Source organism: Calypte anna, chromosome 2 (assembly GCF_003957555.1).
Source record: "Calypte anna isolate BGI_N300 chromosome 2, bCalAnn1_v1.p, whole genome shotgun sequence".
NCBI lineage: Eukaryota > Metazoa > Chordata > Aves > Apodiformes > Trochilidae > Calypte > Calypte anna.
The window spans coordinates 147,160,585-147,184,965 of record NC_044245.1 but is presented as its reverse complement, the minus strand read 5'-3'; the positions used below and the strand labels follow the sequence as shown (position 1 = coordinate 147,184,965).

Sequence of the window (24,381 nt, the reverse complement as noted above, 5' to 3'; positions counted from 1 at the left end):
TGCTCAAGAGGCAGGGTTGCATCCACTCAGAAGGTTCACCTCTCTTTAGGTACACACTACCTAATCACTTCTTCATTCCAATTCTTCACTACTGTTAAAAATTACTGAATCCCTGAAGTTACACCTGAACTGTACTTCTGTCAGAAAAAAAAAAGTTGTTTGGTTGAGTGGGTGGAGTTTACTTTAAGTTTGTTGCTTTAGCTTCTTTCTTTCCCTTTAAAATAATTTTTTTGAGCTAAGTTAGTGGGAACATCTGAAAAGCATTTTCTAGGAAGGACCTAAAGCCTCAGGTGTAGAATTTTAGTTAAATTATAGAAGACCATAGAAACCAAACAATGAACTTGTTGCTTTTTGGAAATGGTAGAACCATTATTTCTCTCACTCCTTCTAAGTGGCAGCAGTGCAGTATTCCTGCAGGTTGGCACATTTCAGGTAGTCCTAGGTTTCATCTCTGCAGCATCCATGTTTTACCTATGGCTGCTCTGACTATTTGAGGTCACATGCAGCCTGCTTAGGAATTCCTGAGAGCTTTGCATGTTCTTTTTATTCTTCTCTCTATCCTTAAAATATGTGTTGAAGCAAGGAAATATTGTGATTTCTCTGCCATATCTCCAGTTTCTGCAGAATGCAGAAATGTGATGGAGGGAAGCAGTCAGGGATGTGAGCAGCCCCAGGGCATGGGAACCTCTCAAAGCCTACTTTATTCCATGTGGTAGGAAGAGAAGTAAGCAGGAAAAGATTTGGTTTTGGGCTATGTAAATAATGGCATGTATCTGCCATTTGTATCTTAAATGGGATGGTTGTTCCCCCAGTTTTTTTAAAACCAAAAGACACTATAAAAAATTCCATTGAAATGTTTATATAATTGCTGAGGCTGTTGGTGGTGCACTTTGGTATTTATTTCACTTTGTGGTTTATAATTTATATACTTCATAGGTAACTCGTTAGCTTTTTTTTTTTTTTAGTTTTACCCTGACTGCAAATTAAATATTGATTTATGCATTGCTGGTTTTTAAGCTTCAAGGCACTTCTGAGTTGTGGTTAATTGATGTCCAACTCCTTGCTTTAACTTTCAGTAGTTCTGAATGCAAGGCATCTGAATTACAAATTACTGTCTGTTTTACACATGCAGTTTGCATATTGAACCAATTTCACAAGCTTGAGACTGAGTAGTTCTGTGCAAGTTACTCTTTGAAATGCTTGTAAATATGAAGGGAAAACAAGGATAGAACAAAATAAGAAGTAAACTACTGCTAGGAAGGATGTGAAGGTAACATTATTTGCATGTCAAATATTTGGAAATTCCACACTTCCCATTCATGCTGTCCATCTTGTGACATTCAGTTTCCCAAAAATCAAACCTCAATTTTCTGGATCTTTCTGTCACAAATATCAGTATTTGGGCAGTAATTGAGTCCATGAGTATTCCCAGCATAAGTTTCTACTACCTTAGTCTTACAATTTATACATGTGAATTAAGTGAATTTCATAATTTGTCATGCTTTTCTTGAATGAGAGGATTTTGTCCCTACCAGTGAAGAGTCTTGGCTGTTGTATGAGACCATACGAGTTATTTTTTAATATTTGATGCTATTTAAAATCATTTAGATGTACATTCTTTTGGTTCTTAATCAGTGTTACTGTTGATTCCTTTCATTTGAATATTCTATCTATCTAATGCATCTATGTCCTCCAGGTCTCTAGCCCTGGTCATTCAGATGACACTAAGCTGAGGGGGAATGTGGATCAGCTGGAAGGCAGGAGGGCTCTGCAGAGGGACCTGGACAGACTGGAGAGTTGGGCTGATTCCAACGGGATGAGGTTCAACAAGGCCAAGTGCGGGTCCTGCACTTTGGCCACAGCAACCCCATGGGGAGCTCCAGGCTGGGCACAGAGTGGCTGAGAGCAGCCAGGCAGAAAGGGACCTGGGAGTCTGGATTGACAGGAAGCTGAACATGAGCCATCAGTGTGCCCAGGTGGCCAAGAAGGCCAATGGCATCCTGGCCTGGATCAGGAACAGCGTGGCCAGCAGGTCCAGGGAAGGGATTCTGCCCCTGTACTCAGCCCTGGCGAGGCCACAGCTTGAGTCCTGTGTCCAGTTCTGGGCCTCTCAGTTCAGGAAGGAGATTGAGGTGCTGGAGCAGGTCCAAAGGAGGGCAATTGGGCTGGTGAAGGGACTCAAGCACAGACCCTATGAGGAGAGGCTGAGGGAGCTGGGGGTGTTCAGGCTGGAGAAGAGGCAGCTCAGGGGAGACCTCATCACTCTCTCCAACTCCCTGAAAGGAGGTTGGAGCCAGGGGGGGTTTGGTCTCTTTTCCCAGGCAACTCTCAGCAAGACAAGAGGGCACGGTCTCAAGTTGTGCCAGGGGAGGTTTAGGTTGGATATTAGAAAGAATTTCTTTATGGAGGGGGTGATCAGCCATTGGAATGGGCTGCCCAGGGAAGTAGTGGATTCTCCATCCCTGGAGATATTTAAAAAGAGACTGGATGTGGCACTCAGTGCCATGGTCTGGGAACTGCAGCAGTAGTGGATCAAGGGTTGGACTTGATGATCTCTGAGGTCCCTTCCAACCCAGCCAATTCTATGATTCTATGATACTTAGAGATTTAAAAGCCCACCAGGAACTCTGTTTCATAGGGGGCAGCCACTGAGTTCAGCAGTTGAAAAGAGCTGCAGATTTTGGGCTGCTGGTATCAGGGTGTCCCCCAAGCTGGGATGTGTGGAACCTGAGACCATCCAGAGGACTAAGATGCTTCTTGCTAGCTAGGACCAAGTTTTGGTTTGTTTTAAATTTGATATTTCAAAATTAGAGTTTTGATATTGCATCATGCTGTGCCATTCACTTGCGTCTTAGTCTTGATTTTTAAATCTGGAAGCTTTCTGGTATTGCTTTCAGTTTTCCATTGCTCTGTAACAAAAATGAAGTGATCTGTAGACCTGCTGAGGCAACAATAAGCCTTATGGAACAATAACAATGGTAACAATAAGACTTATGAAAACTTCAGTCAAGGAATCTGATGTGGCTAAATGGGATAGCAGGAGGAATTAGTATTTTCTTAGAGTACAAGTTTTGGAAGAACTCTTGAGGAGAGGAAAGCCTTGAAGAGCAGTATCAGATGGAGGTTTCCACTGGGTACTCTAGCTATAGAAAATTTGTTATAGACTATTTTTTTATTGTTTATTTTTTATTTTTTACCTGTAGATTGATCAAGAAGACATATAATTGCACTATGGAAAAAACCCTTAGTGTAATGTGAGTCTGCTCTAAAGGATTATGGATTTACTCAGTGTGTGGCTTCAGCCCCAAGAGCCCATTGCTGAAAGTTGTCCTGAGAAGTAGATGCTCCATTGCTGGAAGTGTTCAAGTTCAGGCTGGTCTGGGAACTTCAGCAACCTGATTTAGTTGAAGATGTCCCTGCCCACCTCAGGAGAGCTCCTTTCCAACACAAATCATTCTTAGATTCATTGATTCTGGGTCATTCTTCAGGCCACTGACAGATCTAATCCAGACACAAAGTCACTACTCTGCTTCTCTGGAATTTGGAGTTGCCCACTTTACTCCAAATTCTTAGAGGGGATTTCTGTGGGGTTTTTTTAGCTATAGAAATAGATGCACACTCTGAAGGTTTTCTTCTGGCCTTGAGAATCACTGCTCTGTGACTGAGAAAGGGGAGAAAGGTGAGAAATAGATAAATTGTGTTCGTGTGGCAAAATGGTTAAATCCCTGTCATTTAGGCTGCAAATAATTCTTATTTGAGCTTCCACGGGTTTGCTCTGAGCTTTCAGTATCCTGTTATTAAGCAGTTGTGCATTTCTGATGTGGGGCTGCAACAGACAAATGCAAAATAGAAATTATTTCAACTCCAATTCCAGGACGTGTTGTTAGCATATGCAGCCTGAAGTTCCTTTGTGCTGTCACAAATGCTTAATTTGCAGAATTGCAGAATAAATATTAACTCCACCAATGCTGACACTGGAATAAGTTCATGCTACAGTTCCTGAATTTGATCTCTTTCTGCATATCAGCAAAGCTGTTTGTATCCAGAAGTTACTGAAATACTGGCATCCTTGTGCAGTAGCTGAATGATTTTGTGCCAGAATTACTTTAACATTTTTGAACAAATTTATGTTCACATCCACTTTGAACCCCCTTAGGTTTTGAAACAGCTTGCACTGAGAATCATTCTCATTGTAATAATTACTGGAAATTTGAATAAGGTTTTTTAATTTGCACCTTAAGCCATTTGCTTTCTCATTTATAAGCTTGAACTTGTGATTTTGCTTGAGGATGAGTTTTTGGATGCCTTCACTAGCAATTTGGGGAGTGAAGATTAGGGGAAAATCTTGATAAACTCAATGTTGTTTCAATTTTTTAATAATTTGAATTTTTTAACAAGAATTGCATATATATTCTGCATACTATGGGAGATGTGTTGATATAATGTATGATAAATAACTTGGTGTGATAGAGATACCTGATACTTCATTATATGATAATTTGAAGAGTAGAGCATCTTGTAATTAAAAATTATTTACCTTCTTGATGTTACTGAGGTCAGAAGTGCATGAAACAACTGTCAGTTCTGTTCTTCATAATTGTGGCTAATTTTAATTGTTTATTCTTATTGTTGTGGGGTTAAGTGGCATTTGATTTTGTCCAAGTTGGGTAAGGTACAGAGGATGGACTGATTAATTTTTTTTTCCCTCTTCTCTGGTCTTTCTTTCTTTCATACCCAGTTGATGGTTAAAAAAGGAAAATCTTTTTAGGGAATATCCCTCAAGTAGTTTATCCATCTTTGAAGTAATGAGAGCTGAGCTGGTGTTGCATTTTCAGGCACACAGAATGGTGGGGTAAAGAGTGAACTACAATATCAATGAAGAATTAAAAAAGCTTCACCATGTTTTTTCTTGGCTGAGGCTTTACCATTTTTGCTGTCATTCCCCACAGATGATATTGTGGTACAAAGGAGTTAAATTTTGCTGCTTTCCAGCACTGAATGCTGAGGCATAAGCACACATTTCTTCTGTATTCTGCTTTGTGGTCTTGAATTCTCTTCTTTGTGCAGAAAATATTTGTTCACTGAGTCCAACCTACACAGGGCTGTACCAAATATTCTTATATAACTAGGATCTTTTGTGGCTTTTTTCAGTTTATCATGATTTTCTTTGGCTGCCAATGCATGTTCCAGCTAATTGGCTTGCTGATAAGGAATCATTCTAGATCAGCATCAGAGGTATTCACCATTAGCACTGCTTTTTGTGTAGCAACAAAGCAAGTTCAAGTAAGATGTAATTATTTAAGTGTCTACATTGTATGATCCCTTTGCAGAAATGGAAAAAGCTGTTAGTGAAATACTTGACAAGGTACTTCCCAGGTGGAACAGCACTGCTGCTTAGCAATTTCAGCCTATTTTTATAAAGTAAATTTCATACTTTTATAATAGGTGCATTTTGTATTGGAATTTTTTTTTCTTCCTAAAAAGTCATGTCTAGGTACAAAATTGTAGACTTTAAAATCCATTTTAAATAGATCTGCAATGCTCTGTAGTACTTAAATACTTATTAATGCAAGGTAAGCCAGAGTTATTAAGGGACGTAGTGATTTTGAGCGAGGAAAGTAATGAGTGTGCTTGGTGAGCAGCACTCTCTCAGGGTTCTTTCCCCTCTGCTACCCTTAAAATTGACTTGTTATTTATTTGTGAGGAAAATTGGTTTGACAGCCCTGAGGGCAGAAGTGTTCAGTTCTCAGTACAAATAGTGCTGTCACGCTGCAGTGTTGGCACTGGGGTGACAAGAGCTGCTGCTTGCAGAACCAGCTCCAGTCTCCCCAGTCTCAGGTTTGGGTACCTCCAGCTCTGGGTCTGCCAGATGAGCATCTCTGAGTTGTGGATGTGTCTCCTGTAACTTGTCAGCTCAAAGCTTCAGACCATTCCATATGGACCTGCAAACATTCTGGCAGCTTTGTCATTGTCTTTTGATGTTTGTCTGGATAACCTTATTAGTTTAAATTGAACCTTTAAGTTTTGGGTAGGCTTGGTGTTTATCTCATCTGAAACAGCAGAGACCTGGGCCTAGAACCTGCTCTGTTCTGACGCATGAGTTTATCCAACCTCACTTTGGCCAGGAACCTCTGTGGGAGATGTAAAGTGGATACAAAATGTGTGTTGTCTTTGCTGTCCTTGTTCTAGCTCCCTGGTGTCTGTGGAGTCATAGTATTTAATTAAATAATATTTCTTGTGCTTTGACTTCAAAAATCACAGTTGTGTCTTGTGTAGGAGGCACAACTTGAGTGAGCTGCTGGGGAGGTAATTGTAGTGTTAACTAAAAAACCACAGCTCTGGGATGCAGCGTGGAGTTTGCAGGCTCTAGATTTTAAAGCATATTTAATGTTTATCTGCCACCGAAGATGTAATGAATCTTTAATCTTTCCGCAAGTATTTCTGGTGGTCTTAATCTGCTTCGTGCCAGAGGCAGGGAGAAATAATGCATTCAGTTTTGTCAAATTAAGTTTTTTCACTGGGCATTAAATTGATTAAATAGAGCAGTAGATTAAGGTGAAAATACTGTCTTAAATTGCAGCTCGGGGGTGATAGAATTGTAATGATGCCACGCTGAAGCTTTTCAGTGGGGTTGTGGATATGAGAATCCATTAATCATCTGTGCTGGAGTCTCTGTGCTGCTGTGTTGGAAACAAATGATGGGTCTTGCTCACTTTGCAGCTCTGAGTAATGGCCCTGTCTGGAGCTTGCAGCAAACAGAATATGGAGGTGGCACGGGTGTTGTGTTCTGTCAAGCCAACTGGGCCTCTTATTTGATCACATTCCTGCCAAGAACAGTCATGTTGGGGGTTTTCCTTTTGTACGAATGACACTCTTCTGAGAGTCACTTTCTGACAGCTGAATGACACCAGCAGTTAGGAGGAGAAAGCCTGTTTCATGTTCTGTACTGAAATTCTTCTGTCTGCAGTCTTGTTCCCCCATTACACCCTTTTCTTCCTTTGTAATCTGGTTTTCCTCAGTCATCTCTTTAGGTTTTTTTTGTCCTGAAGTATGTGTGTTTTGCTTTTGCTTTTTTTCTGCGTGTGGTTTCTCCCTACCTCACTTGTCATCATCTTCTGTGGTCTTAATTCCTCCTCCCTCTTTTCCATCTGGAAAATGGTATAAAGGGAGAAAGAGAAGCAGGGGATAAGCTAGGGAATTTTTTTTTTTCCTCCATTTCTGCTACTGCATCTGCTCTGTTGGGGAGAGGGGAGGATGGCACTGACCTACCACAAATGCTGCTATCATGAAACATAGGAAAGATCAATTACATCACTGTAGATGAATGTGTAATATATAGCTCTGTAATGACTCTCTTGCCTTTTCCTTATTTGTTGTCTTTTTTCTGTTGCCCCTAAATTCCCTTTAAACACCCTGACGTAAGCTCTTTATCTTTTTGGCTTAAAAATAATTATATATGCTTGTGTAATGGTTGAAATAATAAAGTTTGGTTTTATCTCCTTGCCAGTTCTCATTGCTTTGTGTCTGTCTACTTTGTTCTGCAGCAAAAAAGTTATTCAATCTAGATAGCTCTTGAAAAAAATATTCCTTTGTGATCTAGGTTTTGGCAAGCTCTTTTTTGTTTTTTTTTTAATTATTTAAAAATTATTTTAAATTATTTTTTAAATTTTATTTTCTTCCAAAAACCACCCCACCAGAACCACACTTTGGAGCATGTTGTGCCTCCAGACAGTACAGTAGCTGAAAGTGTTGTGATCTGTGCCCCTAGTGAGATGTGGAAGACTTGCTGGAATAATAAAATTACTTTAAAGGAATCTTCCCTGTGTCTGTGGCGGTACATTTGTTGGAAGTTGGTTTAGCACACTGAGCATGCTGTTCTCAGTTGTCTGATTTTTTTTAAATTGTTAAGATCCAAAACTGTCATTTCTCCCTGGAAAATTGATTTCAGACACTCTCCATCTCTTTTTGGAAATGCCCAAAGCCACAGGTTTGTGGAAATGCCCATGGACCTGGGAGTCTGGATTAACAGGAAGCTGAACATGAGCCAGCAGTGTGCCCAGGTGGCCAAGAAGGCCAATGGCATCCTGGCCTGGATCAGGAACAGTGTGGCCAGCAGGTCCAGGGAAGGGATTCTGCCCCTGTACTCAGCACTGGTGAGGCCACAGCTTGAGTCCTGTGTCCAGTTCTGGGCCTCTCAGTTCAGGAAGGAGATTGAGGTGCTGGAGCAGGTCCAGAGAAGAGCAAGGAGGCTGTGAAGGGATCCAGCACAAGTCCTGTGAGGAAGGGCTGAGGGAGCTGGGGGTGTTCAGGCTGGAGAAGAGGTGGCTCAGGGGAGACCTCATCACTCTCTACAACTCCCTGAAAGGAGATTGGAGCCAGGGGGGGGGTTGGGCTCTTTTCCCAGGCAACTCTCAGCAAGACAAGAGGGCAGGGTCTCAAGTTGTGCCAGGGGAGGTTTAGGTTGGACATTAGAATTTCTTTACGGAGAGGGTGATCAGACACTGGAATGGGCTGCCCAGGGAAGTAGTGGATTCTCCGTGTCTGGAGATATTTCAAAAGAGACTGGATGTGGCACTGAGTGCCATGGGCTGGGAACTGCAGCAGGAGTGGATCAAGGGTTGGACTTGATGATCTCTGAGGTCCCTTCCAACCCAGCCAATTCTATGATTCTATGATTCTGTGCTTTGCTTTAAGAATAAATGATAACTACAGTGTTTTTTTTTTTCTCCATCCCTAATATCAGACTAAGAAAACACCAGTATTCTTGTTAAAAACAGATTTTTATCATGTTAGGTGAGCAGATTTCTGTACACAACAAAACTGCAGCAGCTCTCAAGCTCACAGTGCGTGCTTTGCAGTAATCCCATTGAGGTCAATAAAAAGTTATTTTTTTAGGCAGTAAGATTATCTTTGCATGCATGCAAGTGTTAACTAGTACTAGCACTTTTTGGGGGGTGAAGTACAATGTGTGGGCAAAAATTATAATCTTGGGTTAAACTTTTGACACTATTTCATGTGTGTTCTTTGCAAAGCTACCCTTTGAATTTTTTCCTTCCCTCCTCCCCTTCCTCCCAGTTGCATTGATTATCCTCAACCCTTTTTCACTTGTCTTGAATATTCTGTAACTTCAAATGAAATAAAACTTAGAACTGGAATTCTAGCTTCTGAGTAACAATGGAATCCATGTGTGGGCCATAACCATGGAAACAGCATAATTTTACAGTGGTGGAACATGAAGGGAATGACTCTCCCAACTTTCTAAGAATGTGTTTTTAAAGAAAACAAAGCCCAGAAAACTTGCAAATTACTGTTCTAGTATGCCAGAAAGAAAATTTGAGTGGGATTGTTACATTGCTAGTCTGTTACTCTTGGTCTTTTTAGCTACTGATTTGAAAAACAAAAATCTCAAAACCCTCTAAAAAACACCCAACAGTTTTCTCTTGCATCGTGTTCTGGGATTTGAGTTGGTTTTTAGTTTGTTGGTTTTTAACCTGAAGTACTTTTCTCCTAACTGTCTTATTCTTGGTTGTGTTCATTCTGTACCTGGAAAAAACATTTATTTTACATTCTGAAGCATCTACACGTTCTTCCTTTCATACCTAGAGAGCAAAACAGCTTTGGCATTCAGTGCTCATTTGTATTGAGTACAGGAACTATAAAATCCTGTCACCTTCTGAAAACATGGGTGACTTGTGGTGACACACTGAATATCCTGCATCCCTGATGGGAAATGACAGTGGAAATTCAGTGACAGCAAGCAATGCCAAAACAATGTGGTTGTTCTTTGGAAAAAAAAATAAAAATCCTCTACTAAACCTGTCACTTTTCCCAGCAAGCACTCTGTAGTAAAAATGGGGAGGAGCATAGGAATGTACAGGGTGCACATCTAGGGCTTTCCCTAAGCTTGCCTGGAGGCCTGAATTGTTAGGTTGATAAAATGTCAGAGTATTTCCATCAGGATTACAGGATCACAGGTCACAGCACTGGAGAGATTTCTGATAGAGTTGAACCACTGCCAGCACACAAATGTACCTCTTTAAATATCTTAAGCAGTTTTAAAGTTTCTGGAGCTTGTTCAGAGTTAAATATGTCTCCTTTTGCTAGAAGCCATTAAAGGATAAGAACATTCCTGTAATGTGGCTGCCATATCCTTAAAACAGCACTTCTGATGGAGTAGATATTCTTGTAGGTCACATCTAAAGCTTGTGACTGTCCTACATCTTCAAAGAGCCATGACAGGGAGATGAAGAACACATGAGATGCTGGTGGATGAGACCAGTGGTTCTTCAGCCCGGCATCATGCCTTGGCAGCAGCAGGTGGTGTTTAAATAGCATCCCCCCTGCCTCAGGGATGCTGGCCAGTACCTCCCTAATTAGTCCTCAATCTTTCCTTGTTAACCTGCTGCAAAGTTGAGAGCTGCCTCTGAATTTCCTGATGGTACCTGCCTCCAGACCAGATCTCCAGACCCTCCCCTGGGACCTTCCTGTCCTCCCAGCTGAAGGGTTCCAGAGTTTGTATTCTGGTTTTACCTGGCAGCTGCTCCATCTCTTGATCACTTCAGCTGACCTGCTCTGGACCTTCTCAAAGTCCACTGTGTATTTTTTCTGGTGCAGAGACCAGAGCTGAACACAAGATGCGGATGCTTTAGTGGTTTGTGCAATGTTTCAATGTGGATGTTTCAATACCAGGTTTTCCCAGTGATAAACATTGTTTTATTTCCTCCTTTTGGTCAGCTACTGCACTTGGAGCTGATGATTTCGGGGAAAACAGTGACTCAGCCTTCCTGCCACAGCTGGAGCCAGAGAAAGTGCAAATGCTGAGTGGTTAAGGAGGCATTGCTCAGAATATTTGTCCCTGAATGCATTACATCACATGTAGTGACTTTCTTCATTTTGCAAGGTCCTTCTGGATTCTTTTTTCCAGTGCCATGGCTTTTGTCTACCTGTAAGAGCTTGCTGTTGCCTGCAGACTCAGATTGCACTTTCCCATTTTTTGATGCTAAATAAAAAAAAAAAACAATTATTGGGCATCTTATTCCAGACTCCTTTCTGTCCAAACCTCTCTTCCCCACAGGCAAAAAGTTTATGTTGTACTTGTGTAGATATTGAAAATATATTCTTTATCTGAGTTGCTCAGAGACTGCATGTTCTGTAACTCTCTGTAATGAGATTCATCCCACCTGCCCTGAGTAATGATAGAGTAATTTCTTTTGCTCTTCTTAACCTCCTTGAATGTAGCTTCCACAGGAACTTTTTAATATCTTATTGCTCAGTATACCTTGCCTAAAATTTGGCTCCTGGTGGCTGAGTAGATAGCTTCATGGATATGCCCAGTGATGTGCTGCAAATGAATTTGAAATTTGCAGGTGTGTGTCCTTTTAGTTCAGGACAGAGTTCAGCTGATAGGAAGGAAAGTGCATGTGGATTGCTCTCAGCATCATAATCAGAATTCAGATTTTTTTTCAATTTCAAAACCTAGCATTTAATAACTGGAAGTCAAGTGGTGTAGGAGGAGTTTCAGTGAGAAGAGGGGGGGCTTGTGATTGAAACTGTTGAAAGACCTTGGAGATAATACAAACTAAGGAGACTAAACATTGCTTTTGTTTTTAAATCATAGCGGGTGGAAAGCTGAAGAAAGATATTAACAGAAGATTGGAGCAGTGAGAAAGACACAATCACCCATTAGCCACTGACTGGTCAATTTATTGTCCTTTTATATAAGGCAACATAAACTGAATAAGTTCCTGAGGTACTTTTCAAGTGAGCTGACACAGATGCTTGTATTGCTGTGAAAACATTGTGCTCACCAGTGTTTGAAATCATTGAGATATGTGAGATAAGATGGTGATCACACTGTAAATGTGCCTAGTGCACAAATAATTAGAAAAAAGGTGTATTCTGTACAGTACTTCAGTTGGTCTACTTTCTTTGTGTTGCTTTTGTGTTTCAGAGGCAGCAGCTTACTAATTAAAACCAGTAAATGGTTAATCACCCCTTCATAAAAATAAATCATAGGCTCTGCACGTTTCCTGAGAAGGGAACTCATAGCAGTTAATTCTTGGCTGCTTGCTGGTTAACCTTTTCAACAGAAATAAATGAAAGCATTAAATCATTACTGCTGATATTTGCAGTTGAAGCAAAGATTTAAACAAAGATAGTAAAGGACTACAGTGCAGCAGGGGTCTCCCATGAATCATAATTTGAAAGGGAGTTAAAATCATAGAATTGGCTGGGTTGGAAGGGACCTCAGAGATCATCAAGTCCAACCCTTGATCCACTACTGCTGCAGTTCCCAGCCCATGGCACTGAGTGCCACATCCAGTCTCTTTTGAAATATCTCCAGGGATGGAGAATCCACTACTTCCCTGGGCAGCCCATTCCAGTGTCTGATCACCCTCTCCCTAAAGAAATTCTTTCTAATATCCAACCTAAACCTCCCCTGGCACAACTTGAGACCGTGCCCTCTTGTCTTGCTGAGAGTTGCCTGGCAAAAGAGGCCAGAAGTAGGGTTGAAGCAGGGTTGAAAACAAAGGATGTATGGTTTTGTACATTTAATTTCTTCTGATCTAGCCAAGCCACAAAAAAAAAAAAATGCAGGCTGTTTTTGTGGATGGAGATGTCTGTCCCACAATCATCCCCTCCAATATCCACTTAATGCTGGATCTTCAGCTGCTGCTGTGCTGAAGGCAAATGCAATAAATATGTCAGTTGGGGAAAAACTCCATCTAAGTAAGCAAATAATATTTTTAGTATTATGATTGATGTATGAATACTGTGCAGGGAATTGGTGTTTGCAAACTGGGGAAGCTACTAAACCCAAAAATAGTTCAAGCAAAGTATTATAAGGATGAGGAAAGGTTTGGGAAAATAGGCCTTTACAGTGCGCTGCTTCTACCCCTCTCATTCTACACAGCTAATACAAGAAAACATTTTACTGAATTGCTCTTTAAAATTGCCTAAAATTGGTTTAATGGGAAATGATATAGTAAAGGGCTGCTAGCATTCAGCTTTGCAGACTGCTAAATTAAAAGTTGCTTAGATTTAAGTTAGAAATAATGGATGCACTTTTAATTATGAATGAAAATTACATTTATGGAACAATTTAATAGGTGGTTTATGCAGTCCTTTAATCACATTGTAAAACTTTTTAACAGCTTATCTCTAGAGGGTGTGCTGTGAGAATGAATTCATTGTATCTCCAAGATCTTTTCTTGGCTGATCTTAGATAAATCCTTGAGTTTCTCTACAAATGTAATTTAACAAAGCTTTTTTTTTTTTTTTTTTTTTTTTTTGAAAGGTGACTTGTTTTCTGATTAATTATTTGCTCTTTAAAAAAAGTATTTTGACATAAGTGCTGAGTTTTCTCCTTCATGAAAGATTAAAGGAACATCCTGCTCCCTTTTTAGTCTGACAGAGAATAAAAGGAAGGGAGACTTCCAGGTTATTGAATATAGCTTCTAGGAAAACATCCTTCAGCATCAGGCACACAAGGACTAAAAGCTGAAAATGCATGTGTATTCCTAAATGGTAGATAAATAGGGAAATTGCATCTTATGATGAGGCTGGGATATTCCTTGTTCAGCTGGAAGGATTTGTTTTTGAATGATCTCTTCTCCTTGGCTTCCTCTGGTTCCTCATGTGCAGCAAACCTTTACTCTGCAGTGGAAAGAGAGATCAGTTCATGAACTGAATATCTGAATTGATTTCAAGGGAATACAGTTAGGTTGGAGTCAGGCAGCTTCTGCTACAGGAGAACAGGATTAAATTTCATGTGGTTTGCTGCTTTACCACAGCTCTGGGAGGAGATCAGTGCTGCAGCTGGAGTGAGTGTCTGAGATCCTGTCTATGGAGACATTTTCTCATTTTACCTTGAGATAGGGATAGAAAGCTTACAAAATAGTCTTGGTTTTGATTATCAGATGTTACTCTTGGAAAGCAGGTGATAAAATCATGGCTCCATTTCCAGGAAAACATTTGAGGAGACTCTGCAATGCAAAATGCACAGTTTCATAAATACAGTGGTGGAGATACCCAGTAGTCAAGGCATCCATAAATCAGAGGAAAAAAGCCTTGTGATGGGACACACAAAGCCTTTTTGAGGGCTATACTGCCTAAAGAGATCCCAATGGGTACAGAAGAAATAGTAGTAATATTTCTTTGAAATCTAGTCCTTTTTTTGTTCTTCAGTGAATTCGTGTATGTGTCTGGTATACATTGGAAAGTTTTGGGTTTTTTAGGCTGAGGAAATTTTGGTTTACAGAACCTCTTTCTGTTGTCATCTGTCTATGGTGTAACAGACTCTATGGACCTCTTGAGGCCATCTGCTCTGTTCTTCCTACTATCTAATTGGGATAAAAACAGTTTTCCTTGACAACTGGTTTATGTTTACAAGGTATGTAAAAGTTTGTAAATCATGAGGCCCAGAATTAGTTTTTTTTCTGCCTGTTCAACCTGACAGTTTGTTCTCTACCTTGTAGCACAGTAACACATACAAGAATATAAATGTCACTGATCTCTTTAAAGTGTCCATGGGAGTAGAAGCACATGGAGTCTAATTTTTAATTTTGCTTTGAAGAATTACTGTGTAGCAGGTAGGAAATGCAAGACTGGTTCATGCTGCACCTCTGTCAGTGGGGTTTGTGTGACAGCATTCATGAAACAAGTTGTAGAAGAGTCAGTCATAGAACTGGCTGGGTTGGAAGGGACCTCAGAGATCATCAAGTCCAACCCTTGATCCACTACCGCTGCAGTTCCCAGCCCATGGCACTGAGTGCCACATCCAGTCTCTTTTTAAATATCCCCAGGGACAGAGAATCCACTACTTCCCTGGGCAGCCCATTCCAATGTCTGATCACCCCCTCCATAAAGAAATTCTTTCTAATATCCAACCTAAACCTCCCCTGGCACAACTTGAGACCGTGCCCTCTTGTCTTGCTGAGAGTTGCCTGGGAAAAGAGCCCAACCCCCCCCTGGCTCCAACCTCCTTTCAGGGAGTTGTAGAGAGTGATGAGGTCTCCCCTGAGCCTCCTCTTCTCCAGCCTGAACACCCCCAGCTCCCTCAGCCCTTCCTCACAGGACTTGTGCTGGATCCCTTCACAGCCTCCTTGCTCTTCTCTGGACCTGCTCCAGCACCTCAATCTCCTTCCTGAGCTGAGGGGCCCAGAACTGGACACAGGACTCAAGCTGTGGCCTCACCAGTGCTGAGTACAGGGGCAGAATCCCTTCCCTGGACCTGTTGGCCACGCTGTTCCTGATCCAGGCCAGGATGCCATTGGCCTTCTTGGCTACCTGGGCAAACAGCAGTTCAGGTGTTAAGGGCAAACGCTAAAATATGATCAGGACTTGATTACCTTAAAAATATATCTGTCTCTTAGCTGCAGAGCTTTCCCTGGAGGTGTTTGAAATGGCATGGCTAAGTTCCTGGAATGGAAATTAATGTTTTCTGCTTTTCTGCTTGTGTATGATAATGTATTTTCCTAGTGGTTGTGTTTACCATTAGTTTCTTTAAATCTGCTATCTAAGCACACATAAACTGTCTGCTTCAAGGGTAATAAATGCTGTGACTAAACATTTCCAATGCATCAAGAATTAGAAGTAAATTTTAATGGTTGTAATTTTAGTAGTAACTTAAACTTTTCCATACTCTTTTTTTTCATTATAAATGGAATTTAGAGATGAGCTTTTATCACCATAGAAAAATTAACATAAAATACTGTGCTTCCTACTTTTGCTGTTGTAGCTGTTTCCTTCAGGTGGTTACAGGTGTTTGTACTCTATACCCTACTACAAGCACGATTTTTTCCACAGGTTTATAATAAACATGCACAGAAACTACTAAGCACATGTAGACAAACAAAAAATATGAACCATTTCTCTTCATTTAATCTTCCAAATTAATTGCAATGTAGTGTTCTGCCAGGAGAAAACTCCCTTCCATATTTGCTGCTCTGAATTCTGTGCAGGAGCTGTTGCAGCAGATAACCTGAGATTTTTCCTTCCTGCAGTTTATGCATCTTCTTCCTGTCAAGATTTGTCCTATCTCAAGGCATTTCTTACTGCATAGGAAAGTTTTTTGTGTGTGTCTGTTTGTTTGGGGTTTGTTTGTTTGTTTGTTTTAAATCTTTCTGGCTTTTTTATTTTGTGTTTTAAGTGTACTTCAACTACCATTAGAGTACTACAGTTAATTTTATACATTTTTAGTAGGCAGCGTTTAGATATCCATTGTAATTCTCTTTGGTATTCAAGTTTTATCATGTTTTGCAGTCACAAACACAGTGGTGAAGTAAAACAAACATGATGATAAGAATGTGTTGTTGAGAATGGGGCTAATACATTTATTAAGCCTTGTTGTCTTCTGATAGGTAGCAAAGCAGTAACCATCTTCTCTGATAATCTATGAATCTGTTCCACTTACACCTATGGTTAAAGTTCAGTTTCCATATGGATTTTGTACCCATTATTATAATTTTATTACTCCACATCATTGTCTCCTTTTAACCAAATAACTGTGTAGACCTTTTTCTTAGGTTCAGTTCAATTCCTTACTTGTTTTCCTAGTTCCCCTTCCTCACACACCCCTCTCTTCCCCCTTGTATTTATTTCAGCTTTCTTTAACCCCTTGATGTCTGTCCCCAGGGTCTCATCCTCACAGACTTGGAGTAATCTTTGCTTTCTGGTTCTTTGTTCTGAGCTCTGACTGACACCTCAAGTCCCATTTACAATCATGTTCTGACATGACAAATAAATGTGTGAAAGGCAGAAGGAGGGAGTTGTAGTTCATGTAATTACCTGTTTAGGAAAAATAGATGCATTTGCCCCCACGTCTATTTAGGAATATAATTTTTAACTAGGAATACAACTTTTTAGTACAATCTCTTTACACTCTGGGGCAGTGGTTCTTGTGAAGTTGATTGCAACTCAAGGACAACTTTGACATTTTCTATGAAAAGGTTCAGCAACCATGTCTCATATGCTTCAGTGACAAAAATCAGTCTCCTTTCTTTTAATACTATTTCCATACTTAACCATTTGTAAGCTTGGTTTTAAAGGTTTGATAGTAAAGAAAACACACAGTAATATCTTCCTTTTATGCAAAGACTAACCCTGATAATTCCAGCTCTGAAATGGTGCAGGTGATAATGGTGAAATCTGAATATAACACTTAATTTGTGTGTAGTGACCTGTGTTCTGCTGCAGTAATTACACATTGCCTTGCAGGATAATCTTTGTCCTTCAGTTAGGTGGGCAAAATGCAATCTTGTTAATGAGCAGGGTGAGACAAGGAAAATGCTTTTAATTTGTCTGTGGCATGCCTAGCAGCTAGCAAATTGCTTCAGATAATTTGCTTTATTAAACAAGTGCAGCCTTACAGAAAAAATGATGTGACCAGTGCAATTTTAGAGCTTTTTGTTTGTTTCTAAATGCATTTCTTTATTGTTACAGATATTTCAAGGCTTCCCTTGCCAGCAGGTAAGTCATTCTTTCATTTCTTCTTTCATTTATGTCTTGATGTGACAGCAAGCAGCTTTTAAGGGCTTGCTTCCAATACAGTCATGCTTTTATATAATCAGAATATCAGATCTTACTGGCACTGTCATGGTACTTAGTCATGTAGGGATCTGAGGTCAAAACAAAACCTGTTGAGGTACAGATTTTTTTACATTTAAATAGTATATTTTGACAAGGGGTGGAGGTAACTGAGATATAAATATATGCAGTTGTTAAATATGTGTGATATAGTTAATGCTTAAAATTACTTTGCTCAGAGTGTGATACAGCTGTCAGAACAGATTAGCAGCAGCCACAAAGAGTATTAGTGGTGAATCAGAGGGACAATGTGGAAGGAAGTGTGGATGAGTAGAAGTAATCTCCTCAGGTGTTAGTGGGGAAGGTGACAGACAGGTTCACTTGCTTGGAGTCACAGGTGACATTGTGCCAGAGCTAGAAATATCTCACAGGTTCTGTTGGATCCTGTGTCTTATATCTGTGGTGTCTGAAAACAAAAGAAAACAAAAAACCTGAAACCCCCCCAACTCTAACATATTTTAAAAACTCCAAACAAAAACTCCAAAGCCCACCAAAAAAAAAAAAAAAGCCAACCCCAAAAGACCTGATTTTTAAAAATAGTGTTTTTAAAATATCTTTCTATTGTTTGTACCTTTGGGCTTTCATCAAGCATTGAGCCTAATAAATTCACTTCTTTTGACTCAAGTTTTGCTGTGGCCCACAGGGTGATGGTGGCTTTTGTTCCCTAGGATTTTGTCCATCTCTCCATACTTTGTGAGTTCTAGAATCATAACCATGGTGTGCTTTTACTCCTGGATCTTGAGCAAGAGACTGAGTGTTGCTGATTTTGGTTGTGCATCCATGCTTTTATTTCCTCTTACTGAGCTGTCTATCCACAAGATCCCTTTTTACAGGTGTGTATCTGAAGCAGTAATGGTACTAAGTTGATGTGAATCTCCTGCAGAGGTGATTCCTCTTTCCTGTTTGGATCAAATTGCAATTAAAAGCTTGGTAGCTGATATGTTGTAGTCTTTCCACAAGAACTTAAGAACTTTATAGTGGCTGTTTTGGTATAAAATAATGTTTGCTTGAAGCAGTGAAAAGCACTCTCAATGTGGAAAAAAAGTGTTGTGGGTTTTTTTATGTTGTGTGTGTTGTCTTGTTTGTTTTGGGTTTTTGTGTTGTTTTTGCTGCCTTTTTCTCTTAAGGAAGGTATTTTTGAAATGATTGAGTGCTGAGACCAGTTGTCACAGAGCCAAGCACTTGTGGGGAATATTGGCAAAATAAATACCTGATCTTTAGGCAGGCTAACAGGAAGATAAGAGATGTTGTGGTGGTTTCTGTGGCTTTTAAAACAAGGATGTGTGATGAAACTCTTCCGAGTTTCCATTTGGGACTTGGAGTTTGTTTGATGCTGCAAATCTGAGTCACAATGAGATGATTCTTTTCAGTTTGGATTTGTGTGTGACAGCATCCAATTGTCCTTTGTAGCTGTGTCACTGAAGTACTGATGGGGCAAGAACTTTGCCCAGGAGCTTGGAATGGTAACCTTTTTCTGTGGCCCTTTGTAGAGGGTATCATAGAATCATAGAATTGGCTGGGTTGGAAGGGACCTCAGAGATCATCAAGTCCAACCCTTGATCCACTACTGCTGCAGTTCCCAGCCCATGGCACTGAGTGCCACATCCAGTCTCTTTTTAAATACCTCCAGGGATGGAGAATCCACTACTTCCCTGGGCAGCCCATTCCAATGTCTGATCACTCTCTCCATAAAGAAATTCTTTCTAATCTCCAACCTAAACCTCCCCTGGCACAACTTGAGACCGTGCCCTCTTGTCTTGCTGAGAGTTGCCTGGGAAAAGAGCCCAACCCCCCCCGGCTCCAACCTCCTTTCAGGGAGTTGTAGAGAGTGATGAGGTCTCCCCTGAGCCTCCTCTTCTTTAGGCTGAACACCCCCAGCTCCCTCAGCCCTTCCTCACAGGACTTGTGCTGGATCCCTTCACAGCCTCCTTGCTCTTCTCTGGACCTGCTCCAGCACCTCAATCTCCTTCCTGAGCTGAGGGGCCCAGAACTGGACACAGGACTCAAGCTGTGGCCTCACCAGGGCTGAGTACAGGGGTAGCAAACCTGTACACCACAGCTTGTCTATAGGATGGATTCACAGACTGGGGAATTAAGGGAAACAATTTTAAAAACATGCTTAAAATATTACCAAAAGAGAAGGGTGTGTCAAATGGGGTCCCACAGAGATCTGGCTTCTCCTGTGGTATTCCAGTGTTTTTTGTTAATGATTGGGGTGACAGACTGTGTGCCTGTTCAGTCTGCCAGTAACATCAGTGCAAGAAGAGTTACATATTGGGTGATGGTGATGGGATTAAAATTCAAAAGAAATTTGACAAATGGGGAAATAGCCAGGATAAAAGATACAATGTGTTTGAATAAAGATGAGGTTCTGCCTTCAGATGGGAAGTTTTAATCACCATAACTTGTGTTCACAATAAATCCCAGTATTTTCTTATTTCAAGTTTTGAAGTAATTCTTTTTATCCTGGGTGCTACTTTTAGCAATGGACAACAGATGTCACTAGAAATGCTGTCACTTTTGCCACCTGGATTTAGTACTCTAAATATGCATCATAATATGATGGAGTGGGTTGCAATGCTTGAAGAATTTGCAGGAGGAGGGAGGAGATGACTTAAAATGGTCTACTGTAGTGCCTTGTTTGAGGTTACATTACATGTAACTTTATAGACCCAGGTCATCCAGAACACTTCCTTTTCCACTTATATTTCAGAAGAAAATCTTTTAAAAGAAAGATTGTTTATATGCTGTTGAATGAATTAGTTGATTAGGCCATTAGTTAAATGATTACTCAGGAGAGGTATCCTACATTAATCTATACCACTGCTTTGAAGTCTATGGATAACTTGATTTTTTTACTACCTTGTAATTGAGGCCATGGATATGAGCATAGAGAATTTTTGGAATGTGAAGCAGTAAGAGCTGGGAGTGCAACTTCCTAAAATATTATCATTTCAAAGGCAGAGAGAGTACAGAGCACTCCTGTCCATATGTGAACTTATCTTGGAACATGAGTGTGCTCCCAGTACACTGGTTCCCTTTGGCAAATGTGGGTAAACTTGGTCTGTTGGGATTAAAAATTCTTGGGATCAGCTACATCCTGTGTTTTGTCATCATCTGAATTTCAAATGAGTATGGGTGTGCTGTAGGTTACTTTTCCTCAGGGGCCTTGAGCAAGCTGGCCTGGTGGGAGGTGTCCCTGCCCATGGCAGAGGGGTTGGAATTTAATGATCTTTAAGGTCCCTTCCAACCCAAACCATTCTGAGATTCTTCAGACGTTGTTCTTGATCTTGTTAGGAAAATAACTATTCATTACCAGAATCATGAAACAGGAAAGCAAAAAGCTGTCCCAAAAACTGTACTAGATAGGTAGAGAAATAAAGGAAATGAGCACATTCTGGTTTTCAGAAAAAAAAAAAGAAAAAGAAAAGTGGAACACAACATTCTGCCATAACAATCTTAGGTATGGATGTTTGTTCCTGATGACTCTGGACTTCAGAAGACACCTGGTGAGCTGGGTGAAATCTTGCTGTCTTCTTGGATCAAAAAATTAATAAGACATCAGTGGGGTTTTTTGCAGCTTAATTCCAGATATGCATATATTTGAAGTCTGTCAGGTTTTGTGTGCTTTTTTTTTTTCTGTACAGTGTATAATTTAGGTTAATACCATCATAGAATCATAGAATTGGCTGGGTTGGAAGAGACCTCAGAGATCATCAGCACACAGTCACTGTTACCCTAAAATAATAAATGGTCTTGGAACTATTTTTAGTTCCAAGTGTTCACTTAGGAGTAGGAAAAAAAAATTGTTATATAATTTCAGCTCAACCTAAGAAAGTTGTTCATTCTGAATTAAAAACCTGTCCTCATTCAGTCTTCAGTGTGCATGGCTGTGCTGATCCATTTAATTAAACCAGATTAATCTCCTGGTGCCTTCTGCAAAAGCACAGGGGCTCAAAACAACCTGCTGGGGCTTTTCCTCTTACCTAGCAGATAAGAGGAGGGGTGTTTAAAGCTGAATGTGCCTTATCCTATATCTACACCTGCCTGTGTGGTGACCTTAAAAATGAACAAAGCCACTTGAAATGCAGCATTGCTTTTAAGAGAATAAATAAAACCCAAGCAACCAACAACAAAACAGCCACCACACACTGATACTTCCTGTGATGTTAAAAGGTGGAAAATGAAAAATCAGTTGAGGAATTGCCTGGTGAAGTAGCAAGAAGTGGCAAAATTGAGGAGATGTATTCTTAAAATAAAATGTTCACATCTATTACAGGGTGTAATAAATTATGCAGTGATTATTCATGCAGATAAGAACAAAATAACAGGAGCAGAGAACTGTTGTTGATGTCTGTGCTTGAAGGAAAAATAAAAGTAACCAGTGGTGTAGCTACAACATAGTTACTTTAATTTTAAATAAGAACTAAATTTAAGCTTCACTGAGGCTGTAAATAGTTCCTTTCACGTCAGGATGCCTGACCTGGTGCTTAAGGGATTTCACAAAGAAGCCCTGTGCTGTCTTTTTCACTAAAAGGTGGGATTTACAGTTAGTCCTGGGAAAATCAGGAGGCTATTTCCTTCTAAGGATCTTTGCAAATTTTAATAAAAATTCTGATTTTTATCCAACAATAAACTCTGGTTTTCCTTTATTTGTGGTAGGTATGGTTGTGGGTTTTTATTTTTTTTTCCACTTAAGTTAGGAAGTACTCTTACAAATGAAAGTGTAATTTTTCAGGATATGAAATGTTAGTGCTGTCAAGTTAGAATAGCTGTCTGCATGCTCCTTATGGTTCAGAAGATACGAGGTTTACCTTCTCTTAATGAAAATATGCCTTATAGTTTTAATTCTTTTCACTACCAGAGAGATACATGGTATTTGTGGACTTCCAAATACAGCATCACAAAACGTGTATTATTTACAGATGAGATTGCTGCTCATAACATAAATATTACTTTGAGGAAGCTTCCCTTGCTGTTTGTGTGTTAAATCTTCCTATTGTAAAATGTTGTTTGTAGGTTTAATAATCCAATAACCTCACAGAATGCATTTTCCCATTGTTGTTCACCTCTGATGCTTAAAGCAGCATCTTTATCCCTCTTTATCCCTGGTAAGCTGTGTTTTGTGTGTTGAATGCTTTGGGGAGGTGGGGAGACAGCAGCTGAGTTCTTGACAGGAAATCCATCTGCTTGTGAAACTTTGTGCTTATTTTGGCTGCACTTTTGATACTGTCACTTCCTTGCACTCCCATTCATATTTTATAATGTCCATACAGGTCCAGCTCAGCAGCATGGTTTAGTAAGAAAAAGGTGACATTTTTAGTGGTGAGCCTGACCTCTGTAGTAGTGCTGAGAAGATGAGACATACCAACTACTGCACTAAAATATAGGAAACTTAGAATATTGTCTTTTTCCTTTAGAAACTGGTGTTCTTACTGATCTTTATTTTGTAGTGGTCTTCACCTGGACTTTCATCTGCTTATCACAACCCTTTCAGTTGGACCCTCAGACAGTGTCCAGGTCATCTCACTGTCCATACTTCATTGATTTGCCTGTTGGGATGTTGTCATGGGAGGCAGTGTTGAAAAGCCTTGCTGAAGTAAAGAGAAACTTCATTCCCTTGTCCACTGAGCTAGGACTTTGTCAGGGTTTAGCACTGCCCTGGCAATGAAACCGAGTGACAGATGCTCTCTATTAATCTCTCTCTCCTCCCTGATAAAGAAAGGAGAGAGAATAAGGGAGAGAGACTGATGGGTTGGATGCTAAACTACACAGCTTTAATGAAACAGGAATGATAAATAGGAAAAATAAGTAAATCTATACAAATATCCAGGAAAATGGATCCCAGGTTCCTCCTCCCTTCCCCCCAATAACTCTCCCATCCCCACCAAGGCTGCAGGGCAGCCCTGGGAAAGTCCAGGCTGGACTCCTGGGGTCAGCAGCAGTGGGGAGCTGGAGGCAGGAACACACAGATTCAGGCTGGCATGGATCAGGAGCACAGGCAGAGGAATGGATGGAATCCTCCCAGGATGCTGAAGGAAAACAGGGAACGGGTGAAGAAAGGGAAGCAGGAAAGGCAGGAAGGGCAGGAAGCTGGAAGCTCTTGTGATCCCTCAATTTATATTGAGTATGAGGTGTATGGGATGGAATCCTCTGTTTGGTCAATTCTGGCCATTTCTCTTGTCTGTTCCTCCCCAAAGGAGGGCTGCAGGTGGGACCTTTTTCTCCTTTTCTCCTTCCAGAGGGCAAAATGTTCCTCAGAGCTGAGCAGTGGCCTTGGTTCTGCACCCCATTCTCCAGCTGGAACTCTAAACATCGAATGGGATCAGTCCCAGCAGCAGACACTGCCTGAGAAACTTGCTGTTCATTTCAGCAAGTGCAGCTCCTTCCAAGAGACTCAGCTGAAAGCAAAAGTCCAAGACAGAAAATCCCCTTTATCCTGGCCCAAACCAGGACAGACTTCCATCACATAACTCTGTCAGGTTGATCAGCCATGATTTCCCCTCCAGATATCCATGGTAACAACTTCTGATCACTTTATTGTCTTGGTATATTTAGAAATGGCTTCCTGAGTTATTTGCTCTATCACTTTTTGAGGATAATTACCAGCCTGAAGCTACCCTGAGCTTCCTTGCCCTTCTTGAAGACTGGAGTCCTGTTTGCTTTTTTCCAGCTGTCAGGAACCTCCCCTGTTTGCCTTGACAGTCTTTAAAATGGTTTATATTTATGAAACTTGCTCTGGCTGCAGCAGACCATTGTTTTTTCTGGGAGTCAGTCTAGGAACAGAGGAAAAAG

General features: G+C 40.5%; 1 protein-coding gene across 4 annotated transcripts in view; it reads left to right on the top strand.

The window, feature by feature from the left end:
* The window catches only part of PTK2 (protein tyrosine kinase 2), a 224,242-nt gene that overhangs the window by 24,563 nt on the left and 175,298 nt on the right, over positions 1-24,381 (top strand). For all 4 annotated transcript variants that reach the window (XM_030445996.1, XM_030445997.1, XM_030445992.1 and 1 more), the window contains exon 3: positions 17,443-17,469. The gene's annotated coding sequence lies outside the window, so the exon portion shown is untranslated. The remainder of the gene's footprint in view (positions 1-17,442; positions 17,470-24,381) is intronic.